This window comes from Bidens hawaiensis, unplaced genomic scaffold (assembly GCF_021521415.1).
Source record: "Bidens hawaiensis isolate Kalapana, Puna unplaced genomic scaffold, B.hawaiensis_p1.1 tig00106810_1, whole genome shotgun sequence".
Lineage (NCBI taxonomy): Eukaryota > Viridiplantae > Streptophyta > Magnoliopsida > Asterales > Asteraceae > Bidens > Bidens hawaiensis.
In genome coordinates, this window is record NW_027504761.1 from 4,506 (window position 1) to 14,210 (window position 9,705).

The following is a 9,705-nucleotide window of genomic DNA, read 5'->3' on the forward strand; positions in this document are numbered from 1 at the left end:
TGTGTAATAGTCCTTTAAGTTTTTATCAAACAAAACGGTCCAAGAACAACTAGCCGAACAAAACTTATTGTCTGTGTTCGTTTATTAAGGAAATAAACTTATTCATGAACAATACAAGAACACAAACTAACAATTGCAAATAAATAAAAATGTTTTATTTGATTTGATTAACCAAAATGATCAGCGTCAAATTTGATCCAGCTATGAAGTTTGTGTTGGTGTTTCTTTAACATTTATATTCATATATATGTTCATTTTACATACAAATTAACCACATAATACGGATCTATATATTACTAACTCTACACATATTTGCGTTTGATGTTAATTACATAGTATTAGCAACATTTCAGATGCAGATATAAGAGAGAGAGAGAGAAGTTCGGTTGTTGCAAGGATATGGTGGTCATTTTATGCTTCCTAATAATATTTCATCTACTTTTGTTAAAATGAATGGCGTACAAATACATACACATAGAAAATACAAATTTATATGACTTTTTAATTATATCTAACACCGAAGGTTATCGCCGGTTGCAACTCAAAGCTGGTTACAATATTGAGTGTAGTAACGAACACGAGAGTCTACTGTAGATGGATTGCCACCATTACATTCCAAAGGTCCATTGATAGCTCGAATAGTAGCTCCAAACCCTTGACCAATGACTGGGCGGACATTATTCATCCAATACCACAAGGCGGTTCGAAAAGAGATAACTGGATCTGTAGCTACAATCTCAGGATTGTTGAGCCCATCGAACCCAATGCTGTTCCCGGCTGGACCATAGTTGAAATTCCATGACAATTGTATTGGACCTCTGCCATAATAACCCTTGCCAAGGGTACATGGGTATTGAGTATTATTTTCATCGCAGTAATCCCCTGAAGGGCCATTTATTTCTTCAATATAGCAAAAATATGCTCACACGTAATAAAAAAAGTTAATGCTATAAGTTATGAAATATTAAATTAAATATATGCTTTCTTCAGTATTTGTAAATGAATTTAATGCGCACATGAAATTCATAATAGCTACGTACTAACAGTGGCCAAACGTGGGCTTTAATCAAAGGAGTGGCTGAAGTCACGAAAAAAATATATTAGGGGTGTCCGGAATCAATACCTATAAAAATTACCAAACGAAATTGCGAAAATTTACACTACTAAGCGAAAAAATGAGGTGACCGGGAACAACCCGGGTCCTTCATAACCTTCACCGCTGCGTAATAAAGTACTTTTTTAGGTTATGCACTTATGTGGTGTCAAGTTAACTAGTGCATGCATGTCTTGTTCTATCTTTCAACATGTAAGCATCACTCGTTACCATGGTTTTATACGTATAATGAATATAATATAAGATAGAAGAATGGTCTTACGTCCAGTTTCATGAGTAACATGAGCGAAAAAGGCTGCAATCTCCCTCCTCGAATCCTCTTCCGAACAAACCCTATCTAATTGAGGATAGTTTCTGAGGGCTTCAAGGAAGGCAGCACGTGTATAAAATCCTCTCCCTTCACAACTGGCGTCTGATTGACCGACGATCCCATTGAAGAATGCATCCGTCACGATGCTACCAACATCAACATTATTAGATGGAGGAGCCGAAAAACACGGCCCACCCTGGCAGTCGGTTCCACAGTAATTTTCACCACTGCCACAAAAACCGTACTCGCTACAACACAAGTCTGGACTACAGCCGCAATTCTGGGCAGCGGAGCTGAGGATACCAGCCAAAAGTACTCCGGCAACTATGAGGATTTGGAAGTTTTCATCGCGGTTTGTTTGATTTTGTTTGTTGAGTTGTGGATGTGAATTTATAGTATTTAAAAGGTGTGAACATGGGAAAGTGGATAAGAAAAAACCAGGTGGTCCGGTCCGACTTTGTATCTAAGTTGAATTTGTCAATATTTGTGTCTTTATGTCATAGTTTGAAAAAGCAATTTGATGCTTATGTGAGGACTTCAACTGACTTTTCAAAGTCAAAAGAAAGAAAACTGTAAACAATATAGATTTGAGAATTGTATTAACTGCTCTTGGGGCCCTTTTGTAACTTTTTAATTTTTCCTTTCTTTAATTGTGTTATGGTAGTTTATAAAATTAAAATCACAAATCTCACCGTCAACTAAACTAAAGCCCAGGTTATCTAAAATATAAATGGGCCTGTTTAAGCCGAAAAAATAAAACTGTTAGAATATTATAGAGGTGCACAAATCGGGTTTTCTAAATAACCGGGTTTGGGTAGGGAATCGGGTTCGGTATGATAGGGTATTGGAAAATCAGGTATTGACAATACCCGGGTCCAGATATCGTCTCTAAAAACCATGTATCGGGTTCGGTTCGGGTATAAAACCAGGTATTCTAAAACCCGGTATTTGAATACCCTATTTTCGGGTATTGAAAAATCCCTATTTTTGGGTATTTTTCGGATATATATTGAATTTTTTAAGGGGTTCCACCTTTTAGGATTATTTTTTCAGGTCTAAAATCAGGTAATATCGGGTATAGATCGGGTATTTGAAATCCCGGTTCCGGGTACTTGTAAAACCCAGTTCGGTTATGGAACCGGTTCGGGTTTTCGTGTATTACCGGGTACAAATCAGGTCCGGTTCCGGGTACGGGTTTAGTGCTGAAATGCATAACCTATTCGTACCCTACGGGTAGGGTAGGGTCGGGTACAGGCTCAGGTATTTAAAACTGTGAGGTCCGAACCCCGGTGCGGAAGCGTGAATAATGGTCGTTACTAATCAACGGTGTGGAGCTCGGGTCTAGGGTTAGGATCGAATCTTACTCAGATTCACTCTTGAATGATGATATCAGTTGGACGGATGAGGTGTATTGAGAGAGAGCCTGATTTGATTAACATCAACAATAAAGTAGGATGAACAATTGTAATCAAAACACAAACAAGATAGAAAAGGTAGTATGAAATATTAGCCGAATGATTCTCATTAAGATGAAACACTCATACATACATTCATACATACAATCAATTAAGAAATATCTCAGCCGCCACCAGGAGAGCTCATCCTGGCGGCAGAGACTCTCTCAAAGGGATAAAACCCTAAATCTCACACATACACAATACAGTCACTCATACTAAACAAATGAATAAAAACATCTATTTATACTAGTCTAGTATGACTTGGTCTTCAAGCCATCCACCCTTGGTTGAGACCAAATAATACATTTTTCACCCAAAGATTAATTCGATGCATCGGTCTAAAATATAAGTCCCAACAATCTCTCCCTTAGACCGATGCCATCGAATTTCTTCCATGATCACCTCATAACTCGTTGTCTTTCATTGAAATTCTCCCCCTCACGTTAAGCTTCTCCAATTTTTCATTTTGAATCATCACTCTTATATCACTTTTGGATATAGTTGTATGGGCATATGAACGAGGCGTTGAACTTCAAATATCAACTTCAAGTAACAAGGTTATCACAAAAAGAAATAAACTCATTGTGATCATCAAATAATCTTCCATTCTTCAAATCTGTTTCTTCCCCTGTAAATTATCTTCAAACCATTCCCTGAATTAAGATAGCATTCAAGTCAACCATAACCCGTTCTTGACTGTTCAAGTGACTATTTCATAGGAGGTTATACTCTACTGATCATCCTTTCAACATTGTTGCTCGTGATGACTCCATCTTCTCATCCGTACTAGGAAATCTGAAAAATTACAAATGATGAAACGTCTTTGAAAAACCTTGGATTATTGATCTTGATCAACTTTTCCTTAACTTGAGTCTTTTACTTGATTTGAAGCATGCCATTTGCAATGAAATTCAAAAATTTTACTCCCCCCAATTTCGTTGCAATTGTCTTTAATAAATGTGTCTTCAAATCAAGTGTGGGTGAAACAATCTTGATCATCCTCATCAAGATTGTAAAAATCTCAAATGAACATATTCAAAAGTTGGTTGACACTAAAAGTGATTAAATCCTTAAGCTTGGTCAACACTTGTTCTTGTAAAGCTTTTGATGAAGTCGTGAAATTGGATGGGGTTTGAATTTCATAAGCTTGTTGGTGATTGGAGAAAAATTACCAAAATACCCCTGGTATATATCTTCCGTAGAGAACAGCTTGGTCAAACAGTCAACGGTACCAAAAATCTCAAAAGTTTCTTCAAAACTTTGAAATGTTTCACAAACTCTGTTTCCTAGCACAAAGCATACTCTGATTCAATTTCTAAGCACAAAGTGTACTCGGAAGCACTTTCCTAGCACAAAGTGTACTCGGAAAACAAAGTGTGCTCGGAAGCAAAGTGTACTCGGAAGCAAACTGTACTCGTAAGCAAAGTGTACTCGGAAGCAAAGTGTACTCGGAAAACAAAGTGTACTCGAAAGCAAAACACTTGTGATTTTTCACTTTTTCACTTAACACCAAGCATGTTCGGGAGCAAAAGTGTGCTCGGGAGTACTTGTGAATTTTTCAATTTTAGCACTAGCACAAAGTGTACCCGGAAGCACTTTCCTAGCACAAAGTGTACCCGGAAATCAAAACACTTGTGATTTTTCAATTTTCAACTAGCACAAAGTGTGCTCGGAAGTACAAGTGTGCTCGGATTACTTAGTGCTCGGAAACAAAAGTGTGCTCGGATTACTTAGTGCTTTTTAATTTTCCACCAAACATGCTGGGGAGCAAAAGTGTGCTCGGGAGCAAGGGTGTGCTCGACACAAACTTGAGTTTTCTCTTCACAAGCATAATTGTTCAAGACAAAACAAAGTATGCTCGAAAAAGAGTCTGCTCGAATAAATAACAAAGTGTTCTCGAGACTTAAAGATAGTTTTCTTGATAAGACAAAGGATATGCTCTGGGTTTTACAAAGTGTGCTCGAATATGATGTGCTCGATATAAGATGTGCTCGAAATAACCTGTGCTCGAGCAATACAAAGATGTGCTTGGGCAAAACACCTCCTGTGCTCAAAGCAACACTTAGTCATTTTCAATACTCGAGTCCAATCTTAATTTTTTCATAGTGTGCTCAAGACATCAAAACTTCATTTCTGCGTCATCAGTCACTGATTTGCCCTTGCAGAACCTGCTCGAATATTCACTTTGCATCTGCTGCAGCAAACAATGATGAAATTGCCTTTAGTACCTGTTCATTCTTGACTTGTATATTCTCCTTATCAGTTTGTACCATCGGCAATATTTTTCAACAAACATCTACTGTTTTTGCAGCACGAGCACACAAAACCCTAATTATTCAGATCCAAAAATCAAATTTCGTAATTTGAAATTAATCACTATAGCCCTATCCAAGTCATCTCGAAATCAAAGAAACCTATCTTCATATCATAATCAACCTTTTCAGATCTAGAAATAATCAGATGAACAGTGTTGCCCCAAAACGAACCAAATAACACTGTTACATCAGATCTGGACCGTTTTGACCCAACAAACATGAAATTGATGTTGGATCTCCAAACGAGTCATCAACCCAAACATCAATCCATATACTTTTCTCCGAATCATCAAATAATTTCAAAACCCCAAAAAATAATTTCAACGAACTTCATCGTTTAACGTCCATGGTGGATTCAAGAGCGAAATGAATCTGTTCAGCGGTTAGTCTGAACGATTCGGTAACCCAGGCTCTAATACCAATTGTGAGGTCCGAACCCCGGTGCGGAAGCGTGAATAATAGTCGTTACTAATCAACGGTGTGGAGCTCGGGTCTAGGGTTAGGATCGAATCTTACTCAGATTCACTCTTGAATGATGATATCAGTTGGACGGATGAGGTGTATTGAGAGAGAGCCTGATTTGATTAACAATCATGTAAGGCCCCGAACCCGGTAGCCTTACTTTCGCGTCGGATTTACTCATAAACACAGTTCTTACAAATCAGAGTTCATTAAAACTTTCGGAATATAAAAACTTTCATGAAACGTTACAGCAATCCAAAACTTGCCTTAATTAAACATTCTTGTCTTTCAAAATAAACGTCAATTACATTAAAACATCTTGAGTCTTCAGATGCCAGTCTCCTATTCGCCCACCATGTGCCCGCTCAAGCTAGCTGTCTCATTCTACTCACCTGCGTGCATACTAAAATTCAGCTACGCTGAGTGAGTTCTAGTTAATCAAGCAACTTATCATACAACCACTACATACAATATATACGTATCCGAAGACACATAGTCCACAGTCTAACATGCCACTGCTTAACCACTTAATTACCCCTACAGCTTAGCCACTTATGCCACTTTATGCCACTTGATGCCACTTTAATAACGAATATCGTTATGCCACCTTGCCACTTTAATAACGAAGTCACGTATAGGCTTACCCTACCACGTACTATCGTCATGCCACTAACACTCTTACTAGACTCTGCCACTTCTATCACAATCTACCCCTACTTGTCTACAGCACACTTTATATCAATACAATATTTACATAATAAGCAAGTCACATCATAGAATACATACACACTAACAACCACTTGACAATCACTATCCTTGGCGATACGTGCAATATCCGAATATCGTTCACGTACCGACAAGCATTGCATAATAGCTACTTGTATAACATCTATACACTTACCACTTAAGGTAAGTGTAATCACACTTTCACATCTAACCTGCTTACCTTACCACTTAGCCTCTTATTTACACCTACCACCTTGCCACTTTGCCACTTTAATAACGTATAACGTTATGCCACTTTGCCACTTTAATAACGTATAACGTTATGCCACTTTGCCACTTTAATAACGTAAAACTTTATGCCACTTTGCCACTTTAATAACGTATAACGTTATGCCACTTTGCCACTTTAATAACGTATAACGTTATGCCACTTTGCCACTTTAATAACGTATAACGTTATGCCACTTTGCCACTTTAATGACGTAGTCATGTATAGGCTTACCCTACCACGTACTATCGTCATGCCACTAACACTCTTACTACACTCTTGCCACTTCTAACACGCTCTACCTCTACTTGTCTACAATATGCTTCATATCATTTACATAATAAGCAAGTCACATCATAGCAACATACCCACGTAATAACGATGGCACGTACAGGCTTTCCCTATCACGCGCTCACGTTATGCCACTAACACCCTTAGACTCTTGCCACTTCTAACACACTCTTCATATCAGTTCAGTATTTACGTAATGAACAAGTCACATCATAACATTCATACACGCTATCAACCACTTGGAATTTACTATCCTTGGCGATACGTGCAATATCCGAAGATCGTTCACGTACCGACAAGCATTATAAAATATATACCTCGTATAACATCTATAGCATACACTTACCACTTAAGGTAAGTGTATTCACACTTCACATCGAGTATGCACACAGCCCCGAAAACATAACAAGGAAATGGGGCTAGAAACTCACCTGAACTCTGCTTCTTCCTCCGATAGTTGTAAATCCCTTCTTTAACTGAGCTCGGCTGACTGTATAGGTTACACGTATCAATACTCGCCTGATTTAATCTGGTGGCCTAGTATTAGCTTACTTTTACTTATCGTTTTTAATCTATTTTCTAATCGAACTTGACTTTAGGCGAAGTTAAACCTTAGGTGAACTTGGCTTTAGGCGAAGTTGTCATCAGGCGAACTTAGCTTTAGGCGAAGTTGTCATCAGGCGAACTTAGCTTTAGGCGAAGTTACCAGTTAGGCGAACTTGGCCGTAAGCGAAGTTATCAATTAGGCGAACTTGGCCTCAGGCGAAGTTATCGCTTTGAAGGCGAAGTTGCCCAGTTCGCGGCGAAGTTGCCCAGTCCAGCCGCTGTTTGGTTTCTATCAAGCATTTTGGCGATTTTAACACCCTTGTTATGGTTCAACATCACCCACTACGTTTCCCAACCGTTTTCGGTCGTTTATACACTATAAAGCTTGGATCTTTAAACTTCAAAGATCAAGAATCATACCTTTTTGAGCTTGTTTGGATATCGTTTAACTTGTTTAATCACAACAAATCGCTCACCCCTCTCTCGGATCTTGTTCGTTCCTCTCCTCGGCCGCCGGCGGTGTATGTGGTGTGTGTGTTTTGGGTGTGTGTAGAGATATGGATAAATGGATGGAATGGAAAGGATTGGGGTTTAAGGGGGTATTTATACTCCCTCAAGCCCATGGACCGAAGACCCATATTTCCTTTTGGTCCATATCCAAACCCATCTAATTATCCTACTAAGTCTTCATATTTTGCTATTATTATTATCGTTCCACTAACTCGTTTATTTCACCCGACAAAATAATATATTAAATATTACTTAGAAATTTCGGGATGTTACAAGTCTCCCCTCCTTAAAGAGGTTTCGTCCCCGAAACCTAGCTTATTTCTCCAAAAGGAATACCTTTGTAAAAGGAATACCTTTTTCTTTATAATCGCATACTTTATTAAATCACCTTTGCTTTCTGGGTTATCCTTCTTACTCCTGACTTGTAGTCATCGAGCGGTGATCATGTGTTTTAGCTATTAAGGTAGCTTGTCCATGAGGCTCTCGATGTCTCAAGTCTCGTCTCGTCTCTCCAAGGGCTTCCTTTGATGCTTTTGTGACAATTTGGAAACTCTCTTAGCATATCTGACTACAAGCTCCAAGCGTGACTTCTTCTTTACTTTTTGCAGTTGGAGTCATGTTGTTTTCGTATATCGCTCTGCCTCAGATTCTTCTCGTGTCCGCCTCTTTTGTAACAGTCATCTATCTTATCTCTAAGGAAACACAAATGTTATCACTCTAGGAATTATTTAGCACATGATTCGTAAGGTAAGTAGTTAATGACGTTGATCAAGTGTAATTAACTATTTGCGTTACTCCTCAGGTTCTACATACTTCCCTTCATGATTTCACTTGTGCTTGTTTATACTCTTAAACAGTTAATCAGTTAAGATCAATTAATCCTATCCCTAACCTGCACTCATTCTTCATTTAGCAAATAAGCCAACATTAACATACACCATTTACATACATTTTACCCTTACTGAGCTTGCTTGAGTGACACATGGCTATCTTGAACTGGCATCTTCTTTCTTTCTCATTTTAAATCTCATTCTCTGTTCGAGTCTAAGCATGTAGGATGCTTAAATCTCTCGAACTTATGCTCTGATACCAACTTGTAAGGCCCCGAACCCGGTAGCCTTACTTTCGCGTCGGATTTACTCATAAACACAGTTCTTACAAATCAGAGTTCATTAAAACTTTCGGAATATAAAAACTTTCATGAAACGTTACAGCAATCCAAAACTTGCCTTAATTAAACATTCTTGTCTTTCAAAATAAACGTCAATTACATTAAAAACATCTTGAGTCTTCAGATGCCAGTCTCCTATTCGCCCACCATGTGCCCGCTCAAGCTAGCTGTCTCATTCTACTCACCAGCGTGCATACTAAAAGTCAGCTACGCTGAGTGAGTTCTAGTTAATCAAGCAACTTATCATACAACCACTACATACAATATATACGTATCCGAAGACACATAGTCCACAGTCTAACATGCCACTGCTTAACCACTTAATTACCCCTACAGCTTAGCCACTTATGCCACTTTATGCCACTTGATGCCACTTTAATAACGAATATCGTTATGCCACCTTGCCACTTTAATAACGAAGTCACGTATAGGCTTACCCTACCACGTACTATCGTCATGCCACTAACACTCTTACTAGACTCTGCCACTTCTATCACAATCTACCCCTACTTGTCTACAGCACACTTTATATCAA

The 9,705-nt window shown here is 38.5% G+C and overlaps 1 pseudogene; it reads right to left on the bottom strand.

Annotated features, from left to right (window-relative positions):
• Nucleotides 1-541: 541 nt before the first annotated feature.
• LOC143608196 (endochitinase EP3 pseudogene) lies at nucleotides 542-1,887 on the bottom strand (annotated as a pseudogene).
• Between the last annotated feature and the right edge of the window lie 7,818 nt (nucleotides 1,888-9,705).